This window comes from Colius striatus, chromosome 11 (assembly GCF_028858725.1).
Source record: "Colius striatus isolate bColStr4 chromosome 11, bColStr4.1.hap1, whole genome shotgun sequence".
Classification (NCBI taxonomy): Eukaryota; Metazoa; Chordata; class Aves; order Coliiformes; family Coliidae; genus Colius; species Colius striatus.
The window spans coordinates 25,704,836-25,723,698 of record NC_084769.1 but is presented as its reverse complement, the minus strand read 5'-3'; the positions used below and the strand labels follow the sequence as shown (position 1 = coordinate 25,723,698).

At 38.3% G+C, this 18,863-nt stretch overlaps 1 protein-coding gene across 7 annotated transcripts in view; it reads right to left on the bottom strand.

The window, feature by feature from the left end:
* OSBPL6 (oxysterol binding protein like 6) overlaps positions 1-18,863 on the bottom strand; it is a 98,051-nt gene extending 79,188 nt beyond the window's left edge. For 6 of the 7 annotated variants that reach the window (XM_062004856.1, XM_062004860.1, XM_062004859.1 and 3 more), the window contains exon 1: positions 18,505-18,581. The gene's annotated coding sequence lies outside the window, so the exon portion shown is untranslated. Of the gene's footprint in view, positions 1-18,504; positions 18,582-18,706 lie in introns of those variants that run through there. The other variant, XM_062004855.1, reaches the window with a different exon arrangement.

The window sequence follows — 18,863 nt, the reverse complement described above, 5'->3', positions numbered from 1 at the left end:
TCACATCTCACCAAACCCATCTTGTCAGTGAGCATTGCAAACTTTCCTTTCTCCAGGCTCAAAAATTTTGAGCACGCATTTTTACACTTCCTAGATAATGTAAATAAAAAGAACCCTCTCAGAAAAATCACATTCAATAAGGGTATATACAATAAAATCATTTGTGACCTTTTTTTTTTTTTTTTGCCTTGGAATTCACCCAGTCAATAGGACTATTATTGCAATTACAGCTTTTTACAAGTGCTGTTTCTTTCTTCGTTGTACACACTTAACATGCAGCACAGGTTTACCCAGTCACCAGTGCTGATACTTACCATGACTTACAAACTCTTGGATTTCAGTCTGCTCTAAATTCAGAGATTTGGAGAGAGAAACAAAGCACTGTTCTCAGGTTGAAGCTAACATATTTACTACTAGAAATAAAGAACACATTTTCAAGCTGGACTAGTGGAACAACTTCATTTGTGCTCTTTTACAGAAGTAGGAAGATAACAGACATTGCTGGATGGATGTTGACTAACACTGGGTTTGCTGTTTGTTTTTACTTAATTGAGTGAGATCACCTTCCACTATTAGTACTAGCAGTCTGCAAACATCTGGAAGTGCCCTATTCCTCCACTGTCACATTTCTGGAGACCAGATTTGCAGAAGATACAGGCTGAATACCAACAGGAAGTACTGACAATCCTAAAGGAAGGAGAAGATTCTCAAGAACTTGCATACTTCCAGAGTTAAACTGATTACCTGACCTAGGGTCAAGACAAAGTTCTTTGTCTACCTCAAATTGCCAGTTTATGAAGAGACAGCAGGAAAGAAATGAGCATGGCATGTGAGGGGTGAGTATGAACACTTTGCTGGGGACATATCAATGCTTCCAAGACATTCGGGGTACTTCAAGACAACGGAAATAGTCCTGCTCTCTTGGTAGTACAATTCATATTTTTATCTCTGGAATTTTGGTACAATAGGACTTACAATACTAGGTATATTTCTGACTCTTGGACACAGCAGGTGCTTCTACAGACCTTCTAGACTCATTGTCCACTGCAGGACTGCATGTGACGCTGTAGGCTGGATTCAATACTTCAGATAGTTTCTTCTCCTTCTGTACTGTAATGTTTCTAAATGGAGCTGGCATAAGCAAAGAGTAGAATATTGCTTAAAAAAAATATAGCACAACAACAGAATTGTTGCAGGATTATAAGTAGAGGTTTTTCTCTTGTGTTATGTAGCAGGCCAAGCAAAACAACGATCATCTCTTCCTATCCTATACATATGTATATATAAGTACAGACTTGTATTGAAAGTTGCCTGTAAAAAAATTGGTATGATATTTGATTGGTTTCAAGTACACAAAGTCACTATGTAGTTATTTTTTTAGAATTTAAAGTATCAAGCCTAGAAGTGTATCTTGACCTGTATTGCACACAAAAACTCTGCATCTGAAATTCAGCTGATACCTTTCAGTTATAACGCGCATGCTACTAAATATTCCATCTTATTTTGTTCTGTTTCTGCACTACATCTGCCATAGTAACAAAGTTTGAAGAAATAGTATAAATATATCACTTAAGTCAAAAGAGATGACTCATTACCAATAGCCATATATCTCTGAGGAGTTAAGATGGGGGGGTTGACTAACCTGACTTTCACATCACAGTGACTCACCAACCCACTTGACTCACATAAGTAGTTATGACAAGGCAATCCAACCTATGAATATAAGCAAATAAATAAATAAAAACAGCCCAGAGAGACCCTTCCCAATCACATTAATCTCAGACAAACAGAAAATTTTTCAGGAATTCTACTTTAATCTAATAAAAACTATAATACATAGAGATCTCCCAGGAAATATGGGATCAGAAGAATAGAAACTACGAAGATTACACAGGCTGTAGGTAATGGACATAAATGGAAGAGTGAAAAAAAAATGTTCTACACTTATACAATGGTCGTTTTCTTTTTCTAAAGGATAGTATGATGATGATAAGTACTGTAAGTATTTTCATTAATGTATCGCTTAAATTCTATTATGCAATAACCTATGAAATACATAGCTTTGCAAAGTTCAAAGTAACAAACTTGACTATTAAAGATGTTTTCCTTTCTTTTTAAAAATATTTTCTAGTTAGTAGACAAAAAACTTTCAATCTTTACATGCATATACCTTAAAAGGGACTTTTTACTCTAAGGTAGAAAGAAAAAACACTTCAGTGAAACCTATTCTAGCCCCTAAATGTTAGAGCAATTAAGCTAGTTCTTTCTGCTTATAGTCTATAACATTTGTAAAACAACAGGAAGAATTTTATCTGCAAATACACTGAAATAATATACTATTCTTCATCATCTAAAAAAAATTAATATTTCTATTTATATAAACAAAGATGTTTTATCCTGAGGACAGTGTATTCAAATATATCCTCTTTTCATTTTAGGTAGTCATCATAGAGATGAGTCAATTTTTAATTTCCTAAGATCCTAAAGTTAACCTTCTAAATCTGTATTTAGACTTGATTTAGTCTTGAAATTCAAATAAGACAAAAAAATCCCAACAGCAGACTCAAAATGTTTACAAGAAATCTGCTCAAATTCCTATAGCAGGGTGACTATTTTATATGCCTAGCTACTGCAGTTGCTTCCAGTTTATAAATATCTTAGCAAAAAGAGAACTCAAAAGAAGTGCACAATCTCTAAAAGAAAAAGGTTCTTTGAAATGAGATACTCTAAAGACTGAATTTAGAGGTGCAGGACAGAGCAACCTATATCAGTATTTTTATGCAGCAGATTCATTTTGGCAATTGAAGTTTGTACAGGAAGCTGCCTAGATGATCAGAACTTCACCGTGCTGTCAAAATATCATGCGTTAACATGAAGAGATGTCAGTCAGGTTATAAGTAGGATGTGAACAGAAATGGACATTATCAAATTATCAAATAAATTCCTGTCAACTATTAGGCAGTCTAGAGGAGAGAGACTAGTTTTTCTGTAGCTAGCATTAGAGCTCTGTAATTTATAAGCCAGTGCACCCTGATTTCAAAACCGAATTCTATATGCATGAGTCCTTTGTAGCAGTTGTAACTGTGGGCAGTAGCTGCTACATTAAATGTAGCAGACAGAGTACTACAACTACCAGCAAAAACTAGATTTTAATCCATTAGGATACACATTAATGAACCAGATTTTGGTGATTCCATCAAACCATACTACCTGAGGAGAAAAAAAAGCAGAAACAAAGTAGAGAGAGAACACAAACACTTCTCGACTAACAAGGAATGTCTTTCTGTAAGAATTAAAGAAATTAGCATCTAAGTGGCAGAATAGACTGACTCAATAAGATCTCAAGTAACAAATACATATACCTCTCTCAGGAAAAACACTGGAAGAAGATATTATTTCCTGCTAAGTTTGATGATTTGTTCATTCTCACAACTAAGCTTTTATTTCAAATTATTTCCATGTATTATAATTCCTTACTGGCTAAAGAAAACAGTCAAGATCTAAACCCCTGAATTACTCTGAATTTATTATAATGCTCAAATGCTCTGAACAGCAGAATAAATCCTTCATATAGTACATGAGCTATGCAAGAATTCACAGATTATATGTGTACAAAACAAGGAAAATTAGGTGGGTTAACAGTAGAAAAGTAGCTATAGCATCTCACTATGGATGTAGAGACAAGCCTGAGTTCTTTGTCTGGATGGGTGCCAAGGCCTCCTCTCAGCTATCCTAGCTGTAAATAAGTAACTCTTCAAGTTGAGAAGAAAAAAGGCAGACAGATGTGATACTAGCCATATTGCTCCCCTGTGTACATTTGGATGCAAAATACAAGTGTGCCTTAACCACATAAAACCAATAAGCCACCTGCACCCAGAAGGGTTATTTCGCAGCTTTTGTATTATGGAAACAAACCCAAGTATCAAAGCATCAGTCAGTCTGTTGATACTTTGTGTTTAAATTTAAATAGAAAAGCAAACAAAAACAAAACCACCACAAACACCAAACCCAAACATACACAAGAAAATCCCTGAAGTACATACTCTTCAGCAAAGAAAAAAAAGGTATCACTCATTAAGAGTGTTTTAACATAAAAGTTACTGGATGTTTTCCTTTTTTGTCTCTTTATACCAGTCCTTCAACACTACCATGTTTTCTCCCTTTCTTTTTCTAAATGGCTTTATTGTACTTAAATGATTCTTCTGCACTGACATTGTTTTCTATTTGATTTTTTTTCCATCCCTTTGTTCCAGCATCCAAAGTGCAGAGCATCCCAAACTCATTTTCCAGTAGGATTACTTTCCTTGTTCATGTTGCCCTTTTTATTTTCTCTGCTGCTATCTTTACTCCATGCCTTTGCTCATTTCTCACTACTTCAGAAAAAAAAAAAAAGAGTCTAAGCAAAGGTAAAAAGTAAATGAGAAGCAACAACATTTCTTTGCTACTTCACTGTCTGGCTCATAGAAGGATGTCACTTCTGACAGAACAGTCCAACTGGCACTGCAGCAATCCCCATGGTATTTCACAAGGAAGTTATGTTGCTTGGGCAACAATTCCTAATTGTTTTTTGGGATACCAAGCAAACAAGATGTTTTTTTTGCTGGTCTGTATGAAAGTCACACTAGTATGGTGGCACCAAACACCACTTACTGCTGCAGCAAATGAGGCACTGAAAAAAATAGACGAGGCGTCTCTGTATGCAATAATAGGTCACTCACATATAAAACCTGATCTATTACACAGAATCACAGAAAGACATGTAAGATAATGTATAGAGCAGATGTCGTACAAGACTACTACAACTACTATGTCAGAGACATTAATGCTATTTTAGACTCCCGTTGAAGGCAAATCTGAGTGTTTCTCCTGCATTGAAAAATTAAATCTATCTTTTAAAAAGCTCTTTATATATAACAGCATCCTACAAGAAACAGATTGTCAACAACAGTTTGGCAGGACACTATTAACATATTTTAGAAATTAGAAAGAAAAATTTTCAGAAAGCAAATCTCTGCTGAAACAAATAAAGGCAGAAGCTTTAAGAGCAGGAGTTATTGCCCCAAAGTTCCTCCAGAAGGTTCATCTCAGTATATTAATATTTTGCATCTTAAAAGAAACACACCATATGCTAGGATGGCTTTTCATAACAAGAAAAGTCTGCCTTATATTTTTGGAACAGTGAAGTTTTTTCTTGGGCATATTTATTGACACATTTTATAAACCTCAAATTCTTGACTGAAAAAAGAACCTGCTTTGCCTGTATCAATAGTGGTTTGGGGTGCTTTTTTAAGACCGCAGACCAAAACAGGAGATTGAGGGGAGATCTTATTAACATTTATAAATATCTAAAGGGTGGGTGTCAGGAGGTTGGTGCATCCTTTTTTTCTATAGTACCTAGCAACAGGACAAGGGGTAATGGGATGAAGCTGGAACACAAAAAGTTCCATTTAAATATAAGAAAAAACTATTTCACTGTGAGGGTGAGGGAGCCCTGGCACAGGCTGCCCAGAGAGGTTGTGGAGTCTCCTTCCTTGGAGGTCTTCAGGACCCACCTGGACATGTTCCTATGCAACCTGATCTAGGTTGACCTGCTTGAGCAGGGGGGTTGGACTAGATGATCTCTAAAGGTCCCCTCCAACCCCTACCATTCCATGATTCTATGAATTACTATGCATTCTAAAACGTGAACAAAACAAGTGACAGTGATGAAGAGATAGATAACAGGAAAACTAAAGTAAGACTTGTTTTCAAAACTGCTACTATCGACAGTGTGTTAATTTTCTGAGCGGATATGCAAGTAAATGATGAGTTAAAACATTCCTTGCACTATTTGGTGTTATGAAGAAAAAATAAATAATGTGTTTTGTTGGGTTTTTTAATTTGCATTCTGTTTTCAATCTTGAGCTAATATTTGAAAGACACTTTTGTTGTAGAGATATTTATGTGCAGGCCTTGGAGTTTACAGTACACATATGCCTTCATTTATTTCAGCAAGTTTCCAGAAGGATACTACTTGAGCACTTCAAATTGCAGACTAGAAATTACAAACTCACAGACTGTTGCTGCACTTTCACATCCACACTGATCTTCAGCAAAACAAATAATTTTTAAGGATTTGGTGAGGATACCCTAAATAAATAAATAGCAGAGATGATCAAATAATTTTAAAAGCCATATTGTTTTCATATCAATAATTCCAAGCTTAAATTTCATACAGTAAACTACCACCAAAATGAACAGTGTTCTCTGGAGATGCTGTACTGACACAGTCAAGAGCGAAAGCATACATGGCCTCTTTTACTTAAAGCGTGACCTAAATTAATGCTGGGTTAAAGATAACAAAAGAGACTTCCAGTAGTAAGCAGAAGAACATACATCTGGTTGTTTTAATTACTGTTGTCATGATTTCTCAGGAGGAAGAAATACAGCATTCATTTGCAATTCTATCAGGACTGATTCTCAACCTAAGAAGAGGCATGTATTAGTCCAGTTAAAGACAGGACGCTAAACGTTTTTGTCCACGATGACAGTAGACTTCATTCTTGTACCATTAAACCCTGTAGTTGCCAGGATAGTATCCACACCTCCACCCCTCTTGTTAGCAATCACTATAAGTTTCTATCTGGAGTCTTGGTCAGAGCCAAGAAGATGTACTGGCTATCACAGACTCTGGTCAAATATGGTTCATGAAGATCCTCCGCGCTCTGCTCACTGACTTTGACAAACCGGGGATCACTGCCTCCACTCTGAGAGCTTCTTATTCTCACATGAGATGCTGATAAATCTGGATTTTTCAGAGCAAGATTCAACAAAATATGGACAGAATTCTAATGATAAACTTGTATGAAGAAAACTCATGACCAAAATACAAGCATCCTCTTCTCTCTTCAGGGGAGTTACACACATTTATGAAACAGAACAGTTATGTAGCACTGTTGAAGCAGAAAATGGGATAAAGGAGTATATTTTGTGTTTTGCTGGCTGTGAAGACCTAAACATTTTTGTGTTAGAAAATGCAACCCAAGTCATCAGATTTTTCTGAACTTCTAACGTGATAAAACCTATGGTCTGTACTTCAGCATCTCTTTTTCAAGCTTCTCTTACTGTTGTCTACTGAGTTTATAGCTACTGAGAAATCTCCAAATATTATCTGACAGCAACTTCTAGGCATAAGAGTAGTACTGAAAAGCATATTGCATTCAAGAGTAATGCCAAAAGTATAAATGATAAAACATTATTATATTAAAAATTGTGAAAGATACAGTAAAATTAGAAATATAGATAAAATTTCTCCCTCTGCTCCTTGCTACCATTCACAAATTATAAACTCAGGTTACATGCATAGCAACTCAGTGTTTGTAAATTCACTATAATGAAACTGTTGGACCACATTAATTCAGAGTCATCTGTTATCTTAACAGTGAAAATATATTTTGATATCTTTATATACAAACCTTATTTTAAAAAATATTATGTATAACCCATAATAATACCATTTTTAATAATAAATATACCTCCAGAAAGTTACATCAGAGACTGGAATAACAGAGAAGTACCCAATTTGTACTTAAAATTAGACCGAGTTGGTGTTTATCAATTGAAACTTTTCATTAATGTGTATATTGCCTTGAATGAACAAAGATAATTAGTCACTTTTTTTCTAAGGCACTTTAGGACAATTTCATACCCAAACATGATAAATATTTTGATAACCTTGACACTTATTTTATCTCAGTATGAGCTTTCAAGCTCTGTTACAAATCGTTTTCTTCCTTTGGAGCAGAGATCACTCTAATGTAAGGACAATAGTGATGTTCTTAAGTAAATAATTTTAATTTTGTAACATTCCTTAGTCCTTGACAGTAACTGGTAAGTCAACATGTAGCCAAATATGTGTCAGCAACCTCAGCCAAGATGCCCATAGCCATTTACACAGAAGAGAAACTCCCCTGTTGTATGCAATGCCTGTTCCAAAATTAATCAACATCAGAAAACAGCAATAAAATAAACACTGAAAGACTAACAAGCAAATGTGCTAAGAAATAAAAATCAGACTTGTAAAGTTAATTGTATTAATGCTACATAGTGACACCTAACAAATAAGTCCTTTGAGACTATAAAAAATCCCAATTATAAAAAAAAAAAATCTAAAGGCAGATTAACAAGGGGGGGGGGGGGGGGAAGCACATCAGATAGTCAGTGTTCTCTAAAGGAAAATCTCACATTCATCCTTATTTTCTCTGCTTTTTAAGAATGATCCTGAAGCAGGAAAATTGCATCTACTATCCCAAGCAGGGCTTTGCCTATGGACTTGGGAAAGTCACAAAACTTACTTCTCTCGGTTGTTTGTTTCTTTTTAAAAACCTCTCTTTACAGCTGTGCAGGGCACTGGTCTCCACACCATTCGAGATAGACTCTCAGAAAGACAACAAGCAACAGTGACAAATAACTGCTATAAGTTTAAAGTTTACTGTCCATGCCTTTAAAATACATGTATGGTTTAGTCTTTGAGACTATTTGTAAAGTATCATTGCTTTCTTAAATCTAGTATTAGTACTGGAAATTGTTTTCTTAATTTTTACTCTCTGCCATTTACTCTCATTTATGCACATCTAACACCGACTTTACCTTTTATAGCTAGATACTTTAATAACAAAGATAAGAAAATATGAGTTTGTGTGCAGAAAGAACAAGAACATGGTATTAAGTGTACTGAAGTGTGTAAAATGTTAATTCCAATAGAAAAAAAAATAAAAATAAGTTGCTCAGCTTGCTGCAAGATAGTTAAGCAAAGTATAGCTACAGAGGTCTGTAGATACAAGCCTAGTTATTGCCATTGCCTGGATGGGCTGATGCCCAGCTGTACCACAGGCATGCGTGCTGAGGCTGGAAGTGTAGACGGGTTTGTCTGCTCATTCAGATCTATCTGTTGCAATTTGCAATCAGGCATAACCCAAAAGGGAAAAATATTTGCCTCTGACTAAAGTTTCTGACCTCGAATTCCAAACAATAGAGCCCGTTTGCTAAATCATATTCTCTCATAACTTTTTTCTGAGATACATCTGAGATGCATTTTTATTTACATGCATCTTTCATAGATCATCAAGTGAAACTTCATATCACACAGTTCCTTGCCAGCCACTGCTAACAAGTCAGGTTGTTCTTATGTTAAGGCAAACTTTGCAGTAACAGTAAAGCAAACATCATGGGAGAAACTTTAGTAAAATCCTAATAACATTATTTGCAAGATTAATCTCTTCTTACAGTAGAGTACCACTGTCTCTTCTGACAATAGGGTACTTTATTTGTGTACTTCTCATCTGACAGAACAAAAGCTGTTGCCTCCTACATTCGGTTCATATGCACACATATCCTTATTAGCAAAACACAAATAATGAGAAAAACTAAACTTTGACATTTGACATCTTTTGCTTTTGACCTGTTGTGTTGCCTTTGATCATGCTACTCTTGATAAATCCATGGCAACAGAAATGCAAGATGCATATTTGCTTCAAATAATTAAAAAAAAAAAAGAAATATTTTCTCTAATTCAAATCCACACCGTTTTCAAAGATGTGTATGGAGATTTCTGGAAGATGATTAAAGCAACAAATAAAATTTAAAAATGGAATACATTTGGCTTTCTAACAACACCATTAATAGGAAACCCTTGTTCAAAGACATATAAATTAAAACATTTCCATTTATAAACATTAAACTGAAGAACCCTCCACAGTACCAATACTTTAACACTGATAAATTGCAGTGACTACAAAGATAACACAAGCCATCACTTTACTAAATGAGCAGAAAACTGACCCATGACATGTATCATTTTCAGTTTCTTATGACGTTTAATTTCCTCAAATAAAATATTCACCCTCTTAACTTCAGGTAATTGAACAAAGACTTTAAAAAAAGTACCCGAATTCCATCATTATTTGAGTATTGAACTTATAAACATAAACAACAGTTGGCAATGGGAATAAAATGAGAAGCACCAAGTCCATATTTTACAAAATATAACGCTAAATAAAGATTAGCCGTCTGGGAAGCACAACAAAGTCAGAGAAGTCTAGAAGCCTTACGTTTCCTTATATATCTTTTAATGGAAAAAAATGATATTAGCTAAAAAAGTATTGATTCTCTGTGCTGCAATCTGTGGGAGTCTGAAGAATTGAAAGTCATTTTTGCAGCATATTGAGACTGTTTAGAAGGAAAAGAGAGGTCTGCTTTAATCACCCTCTGGATCTCACAACAAACATACATATTTATTTATGTTCAGACTTGTCCTTCTAAATGTGAAACCTGCATTTTGGAAGTTGTACCATTATGTTTAAATCTGCTTCAGCATCGTTGAAACATATAACCTGTCTTGACAGAACCACTAATATCAAGAGCAAAAATGTTTTACTCATGGTACCTTGCACTATAATAAGGTGTATGTCCGGTTAGAAAAATAACTGGTTTTCCTTGGTATGCTTAACACTGTGAATTTCCAGGCATTTTGTTCTCCAAGGTTTTCTCCCTTTCATACTCCCCAGCCTCTGACAGCCTCCACCAAGGATCTCCTGGGATGGCAAAGGAATCAGAAGAGCAGCACAGAAGACTGCATCTGCCAGGATGCACAGGGGCAGCTACAAGGGAGAGGCACAGAGCACCAGCAGCACAGTATGGGGATATGCCTGTGTGTGTCCTCAGAGGGGATAGGTGAGCCCTGGCACAAGATCAAAACTCAGAAAAGAGTGTGTTAACAGGTAGAGTGCCCTGCAGAGAAGATAGAATGGTAAAGAGGGCAAGAGCTCAGAAAGCACATCTTGGTGCTGGACACTCAGAGATTAACACACCCCCAGCACTCATTTTCAAAAAAATAGTTTCGAAATTAGTTTTCACTCATTATGTTTCAGTGTAAGAAACTAAATTTCATCTAAAAACAGATTTACCCAACATTGGTGGGGTTTATCACTGTTGTATCGTACAGCTACGACACATTTTTCATGGCAAACTACCCAAGAACCAGCCAAGATAGCAGAACTACACATTCCTCAAGGTATATGTGGCCTAAAGAGCAGTTTGTGTCCATCAGCTTTCAACAGGATATGTTGCCAGAGACACTGAAGTATGAAATGAATAAAGCTGCCATGCCCTCCACAAGCATGTTCTGCATTTCTCAACACTAAGCACAGTGTCCACGGCCAGATGAAGCAAGAGAACATAAGAAGGAAAATTGACAGAGAGCTTACCATTGAACACATGCAGTGACATCAAGAAATAAAACTTCATTGTTATGAGATACTGACTCTTTTCTAGAGCATGCTACAAGCCTAATTTGCATCAATCCCAGCTAAAATAGCTGTGGCTTACTGTACTTAAAACGCCTTCAACTGATCTAAGTTACCACACATGTTTATCAAGTCCTTATCACTAGTTTCTATTTTTTACATAGCATTATTCTTTACTGCATCATTGAAATGATTTTTACTGACTTACTACAAATAACACAAGTAAAAAAGAATGAAAAAAATGTATAAAATGCTGAAGTCAATATCTTTAAACATTACAAGAGAATGTTGGGTCATTTAGAAATAATTCAACTGGTAAATAGAATATACAGAATAGTCAGGAGCTACAGCAAAGGTTCCTGGTCGACATTTAATAGGTTTATCAAAAAGATTGACTTAACATGCTTAAGATGCCAGCATAAAAACTTGCAAATACCTAATGAATCTCTTAAAATTCTAAAGAATATTGAGAGAGAAATCTAATCATAAATATTTCAGAAAGTAACCATACCAGAAAGGGCATAAAGTGGCAGAGGCTAAGTGACACAGCACGTTTGCACCACGAGCTGGCAGCCAAGGGCCAGTACAGCTCTGGACTGGGAAATCAGCAGGTGTCAGAGCTGAAGGCAATGACTTGGTCCACAGCCCTGGTACAATGCGTTAACAGCTTGAATAATATTTCAACTATTAGAAAGTACACACATCATAGAGGACAAGTATATATTTGGATCTATAAATGTGGTGCAGCAGGGGAGAAAAATGAGGCAATCAAGAAGGCGCAAAATGTCAGAAGAACTATGAACAGCGATCTGTTACACAGCCTCTGGGGAATCGGTCTAGGCATTCTAAGTGGGAAACCTAACACCTACGGGTATTATGAAAAATATCACAGCTTCAGGCAAGGCCAAGTAGTTACAACATGGCTACTTTACCACCTCTTCTACCCGAACTTACTCTTCATAGGTTCATGTTACATTGATTTAGCCAAAATACTATGAAAAAAAGAAATAAAATTATTAAGTGTCATTTGTAAATTTTAGAGGCAAAGAATGTCCCACTCTCTCCTCTTCCTAGTGTACCTCACAAAATTTAAGCAAAATTGTGGCACCTTTTCTCTTTGTTGGGCAGATGGACACACAGCTGTTTTTATGAAAAAAATAAGAGCTATGAATCCAATCTGACACATAGACTGATACATTTAAGAGCAACCAAGTACTTTGCAGATGCAACAGCAACCGTTGCATAACAAGAAATGGAAATTCAAAAGCATATCATAGATTATGTTTGAAATTGCTCTGCTCCTTAAAAAATACAGATACTGCACAACCATGTGGAGTCATTGAATTGTAATTTTTTTAAGATTATTTTGCATTGCATTGTCACTCTGAATTGTATCCTGCAAATTGACCACAGATTTTATAGGTAGGCTACACTACCAGCCATAGGAGGGACTGAGAGAAGCCTGCTCAGTGGGCCACTGTATGTTCTATATTTAGCTTCCCATAGCATATTTGCACACCCACACAAATACAGGTCATAGTTAAGAAGAGTTATAAAAATTCTTTTTTCTTCAGAGACTGGGTTATTTTTGCCCATTATTACGTCAGCCAAGAACATTAAACCAGGTAGCAGCTATGACCTGACCATAGTTACCAGAAGTTACATGCGCAAAAATGCTCAGCTGTCTTTCCAAGTGAACTTGAAAAGACAACTTGCATTTAGCTGACAGAAACGGGGAAAAAAGAAGACAGATTTTATGTATCAACAACCATTACAATGAAAGACACAGAACTTGTGTGGCTACAGAGATAACCTTCCAGTACAAAGGGCACACTGATACTTTACATCCAGACTCATCTTCCAACTATCCTATATCTTCATTTCACATCCTTCTGTTTTCTGCAACATCCTCTGAAGCAAACTTGTTTTCAAGAAACAGACTGAAAGCAAGAAACACAAACTTTAAACACTAAAGAGACATAATTACTTCCTAGTATGTCCTGCTCACACTGGGGTGAGAGGGACCCCAAGATGATTCATCACCAACTGCCAGTTTCAGATCTCAACAGGGTGTTTTGTTTTGAATATTTTTCCTTTTAACCAAGTATCATTTTCCCTGTCAGCCACCACCTTCCCACCCAGCTGACCTACTCCACTCTGAATGAAACATGTCACTCAACTAACCATTCTAGCTTCCCATTTACAAGCTGAAAGTCTTTTTTATCTGGTGCATTTGTTGCCATTTCTGTAGTTCTCTATCAGTGATTTCACCTTCCCAGATCAATCCTTACCAGATGGCAACACAGCTAACCAGCACCCTAAATTATAAAAGCATAAAAGAAACTAAGTTGCCCCTCACTACTTTCCTAAAAGTTTTCCTGCTCCAGAAGATAAATTTATTTAAGGAACTTTTACCTTGTGGCGAAAACCCCACAAATCATAATCTAAGAAGAGACACAATCTATTTGGATTAATTTCTCTTCCACTTCTCCATGCCATTACTTTCCAAACAAGATTGAATTTTATTTTCAAAGACAGAATGGGAAAAAATAGTTAAAAGTTGTTTTGCTGAACATGATCACAAGGGTGTCTGTCAGGCATTCCTGAATAGGTTAGGCATAAAAATGCTCGTACAATAGAAGCAGAGACAAGAGCATATCTGCAGTCTCACTGCAGAAGCAGGTTAACGACACACAGGAGAGAGACGGTGAAGGCAGAGGTGAAAGGGCATACATTCCAGAACCATCCTCTTACTCTTCTTCAGTCTCCAACTTCCTGCTCATCCTCCAAAGCTTCTCTTTTTAAAATTATAGGTAACAAGTGCAATCTTTTTTGGTTTCTGAGTTGGTGATGGAGAGGCTCACACTGAAGCCATTTAAACCACCAGTCTGCAGATTTCTCAGAAAGACAAGTTTGGCAACTCAGCAGCTCCTTCCCTGCTGCTGTCACCCAGAACTGTATATAGCCTTCAGTACATACTGACACATTTTACTTTGAACTAGCTCCTAAACTAGATGGAAAATCTGTGGGATTATACACAAAAACATAATTTCTAAGCACCATCTATTTTCCATTGTAAACAGAAAATAGTAGTGTCTAGAGTTTGTCTTTAATGCCAAAACAGTCAGAATTACAGAATAATTTATGATGGAAGGGACCTCTGGATGCCCAACTCCTCCTTAAAGAAATAAAAAAAACCTAATCAGTTCAACTTTGTTTTTTTGACTCTTTCAACAGTTGTCTCTAGTATTTTTGTATTGTTAATTTTTTTTCCTTTCTTAATATCTTAACAAGTTTATTCAGATCAGTTTCCCTAAAGGACATGACTGTCTACCCACGATAACTCCCACAGTCTTTTCCTATCTTTCACATTTCACATTTAGCTGTCCTTCTTTCAGCTTATCAGCTGTCAGCACCAAAAAGTTCTTCCATCGTTTTTCATCTGTTCTGAAAGGAACCCTGAAAGTTGCTACAAACACCATTCACTACAGTGGTGGCATCAAGAGGAAACATTTAACTGCTTTCATGTCTGTATTCTGACTTACAGAAAGTAGCTGAAAGCTACAGGATTGTCTTTATGGCTCAGAAAATCTAGGTATGGAGCTGGCAAAATTAATTACAAACATACATAATAGAACTATTTGTAGCATGTGATAGTAAAGTCTCTAGCAATAAGACTTTGGTAATGGTTTTTAACTAAGAGAGAGTAGATTTTGATGAGATGTAAGGAAGACATCCTTTACAAGGAGGGTGGTGAAACAGTGGAACAAGTTGCCAAGAGAGGTGGTAGATGCCCCATCCCTGGAAACATTCAAAGTCAGGCTGGACAGGGCTCTGAACAACCTAATCTACTTAAAGATGTCCCCCTGCTCATTGTAAGAGGTTGGACTAGATGATCCTTAAAAGGTTATTTCTAGCCCAAACATTCTAGAATTCTATAATTTAATATTTCTTAATATTTCATAATATTACAACCAAAACCAGTTCTCATTAGCTGGCACCTAATTATGCAACTTCCTTGTTGTTAGAATCCTTACAGTCGGAGTTTCCCTATATATCACCACAGTCATGTTTTGAATCTGCCAAGAATTCAACATCCCCTGCATGGCCTGAGCATCATTACTTTCATTTCTATATGGTACCTGTTGTTGCTTCCTTCAACATCTAAAACCTTGATACAGCAAATTCAGTTCCCTCCCCACACTCCGCCCCATCCCCCCAGAAAAATCAAAAGTAAGCATTTACTTTAGCATTTTACTGGGAAAGATTTTTTTTCCATCTCATTAAACTCAGCCTAAGACAAAAACACAAGCCTGAAGGAAATTCTTGGAGAAATTCCTTTTAGAAGTACAATTTCCAAAAGTAACATTTCCCATGAAAATTATCTACAGGAAATGCTGCCTTTTCTCATACCAGCATAGTCAAAAGCTTCAAAACCAGCAAGTATTCAGTCAACAAAAAACAAAACAAAAAAAAAGAAGCAAGAAAAAGAAAGCCTCTCAGTTTTGAATCATCATATACACCAGAAATGTCTGAGAATTGTTTGAATTGGTCAGCGTTTTTATAACATATTAGAAAAAACAGGGGTAACAGACAAATATTTTCTACCCAATATATGAAGCCTAAGGGTTAAATAAACCATTAGGACAGGCTCACTGTATGCAAACACACATATCAAAAATACAGACACACATACACATCTTTAACAGGGAAGCACTGACAGTTCCCTTCCCCATCTGCTTCTGCAATACCAGTATCAGCAACAGCAGGTTCTCCAGTGTGGCACGGGAGGGCTGACCTGGAGGACTGATGTCCCTTAAGAAATACAATCTCCTGAGACAAAGACACATGGAATCTAAAGGATTACATGCAAAATAAATTCCCAGAGAAAACCCATCTCATGTATTTGGCAAAACAAGAGCAAAAGCATTAACTTCTGTCACACTGACAAATCCAGTGGCAGACAATACCTCAGAAGAAACACGAAGTACCAAGAGGTAGACAGATATATCCCACACACAGACAATATGTCAGAAGACTGAAGGAAAATGAAGCAATGCTATGCACATTCTCTGCCTTCATCTCCGTGGTGGATTGAAGGAGTAAGTAGCAAAGGAGAGCAGTCCCCAACTCCAGCAACAGAGCAGGAGGAAGGCAACTCCCCTACCGAAGAACTCACAAGGCTTTATCTTTCCAAAGCCACGGTGGCTTTGTAGTAAGGTCTGAGTGGCTGCTCAGTTGTACAGTAACACAAGCACCTGTGAGCAAAGTTCTGGTTTTGACAGTTGTATAAAAAACACATCCAAGCACATAAACAGAGAATACAGCCCTTCAACACCAGCACTTGAAAAACAAACAAACCACACACATTCCTACCAGTACACAAACCAATGTTTTGGTATTCCTAGGTGGAATTGCCACAATAGAAAATTGGAGTGTCACAGAGATTTATGAATAAGCTCCTAGATTGGGTTAAGGGAAAAAAAAAAAAAAAAAAAGGTCAATAATAAGAAAGACTGCTAAGAAGACCTCTAACAGTACACCTCTCAAACACTATGGGGGGTCCAGGAGCATAACAGCAAACTAATAGGAAGTGGAAGAAAGAGGCTTGAGGAACCACGGTACAATAAAAGGTACCTCTCCCAGACCTCAGTACCAAGGGAAAATGTTTAGGAGGACTTCAGTCACAAATCCTGTAACATTTCGGTTCTCTAGATGTACATCACTTGTACAGAAGACATAGTTTAAACATAAAGGTCTTTTAAACAATAAGTGTTGCATTAATCTCTGTTAATTTATTGAAAATAGAGAGAAAAGAGAAAGTCACTCTCTTTTTGTGTAGTTTTGAACAAAAAGAAAAGTCTACTTACTTATGCATACATAAATGTTTTTTTAGTAAACATAGATGATATTGTGATCCACAACCATCACATTACTTAACCTCTAAAGTTCAAGGTCATGTCATTTATGTCAAGATTTTTTTAAAAGTCTAATTACAGCATCTACAGCTATATGCACAAAGACTGGTTATTAGAAAGGAACTATTATAAACCAAACACTATTATGTCACACAGAAACCATTAGATATTTGATGAGATTTTAATCTTTGAGTTGGTATCATTCTGCAGGTTAATCATCTGGAGAACAGCAAATCTGTTAGGAATGCAATTAAGTGTACTAGTTCCATTAAAATTGAGCTGATATAGTTAATTGTAGTCCAAGAATAGCTCTTTCCTCACACCTTTACTAAGCAAGTTTTCTTTGCATCTATTGAATAAGAGTCTATTTAAGGCACACTTTTCACTTAAACTCTCTAATAAGATTTGAGAATACCTCTGTTCTGCGTTACCCCATACGAGTGGCACTGCAGTTAGCTGTTCGACCTTGGATTCCCAATTCACTCTGAGATGAACGGCAAGGTCTTTTGTTTCAGTTACTATTAGTCCATAGTATCTGCATTGCTGAAGCTTTGGGGGAAGAATATCAACAATGTACCCTCGCACCATTCTAAAGCAGTTATAAAATACAATGAAGCGACAAACAGCAAAACACGCGTCGGATGGTAATTTTACGCATCAGCCCTAAACAGCCAGAAATATACGATTTCCAAACAACTGTTTCAATGAGCCATGCATATTCAAAGTACTTGCAAGGGGGCTGCAGCATTGCCAGCAAATTGTGAATACAGGCCATTCCTGCCTTTTTTTGGTGACAGGAAAGGAGACAGAATGAAAACAAAAAGGTATCCCAAGAGTGTATCAACTTAATAACGTCTGATCTATAATTCGTTCTCACAGGCCAGACACTTTATTGAGGCATTTTAAATTGCTCTGTATGGCAGAATGGGGGAATAAAACGCGGCTCCGGTCGGCGACTGCCGGGCCGGGCAGACACCGGCGCGCCCCGCTGTGCGGAGGCAGTTACGTAACCCCGTCTCCCCGGGTCCGGATGGTCCACCGTCGCCCCGGGGCCGTCCGCAGCAGCCGCCGCCTGGCCTGGCCACAGCCGTCGCTCCGGGCCCGCCGCAGCCGCCGCGCTCCGGCCCGCTCCCGCCGCCCACCCCGGCACCCGCCCGCGCCGCCGCCGCGCAGCCCCCCGCCGCGGGGCCTCCCGCTGCTGCTCGGCGCGGCCTGTCCCGCCGCTCTGGCTGCGGGCCCGGTTCGGGGCCGCCAGCCCCCGCGCCCCGCCCGTGCGGCCCCTCGCGCCGCTGCTCAGCGCCCACCTCCTCGCCGAGATCCGCGGCGCATCCCCGCTGCGGCCCAGGCGGCTGCACCCCGCCGCTCCCGCCCGCCGCAGCTCCCCGCCCGTCTGACGGAGGGAAAGAGGGAGGGCGGGAGGGGGCGGGCAGCCGCGCTGTCGCCGCAGCCCCACCGCGCCGCCCCCCGCCCGCCGGCCAAGGTGCCCTCGTGGCGGCCGGAACCCACCTGCGGCGGCCGGCCGCTGCCCGCGGCTCCGCCCCGCACCTGCCCCGCCACGCCGGCGGCGGTGGGGGCCGGACCCGGTGACAGGTACCGGCGGGCTAGGCTGGGCGGGAGGAGCTGCACGAAGAGGGCAGACGGCATCCCGCTACTGCCAAGCGTA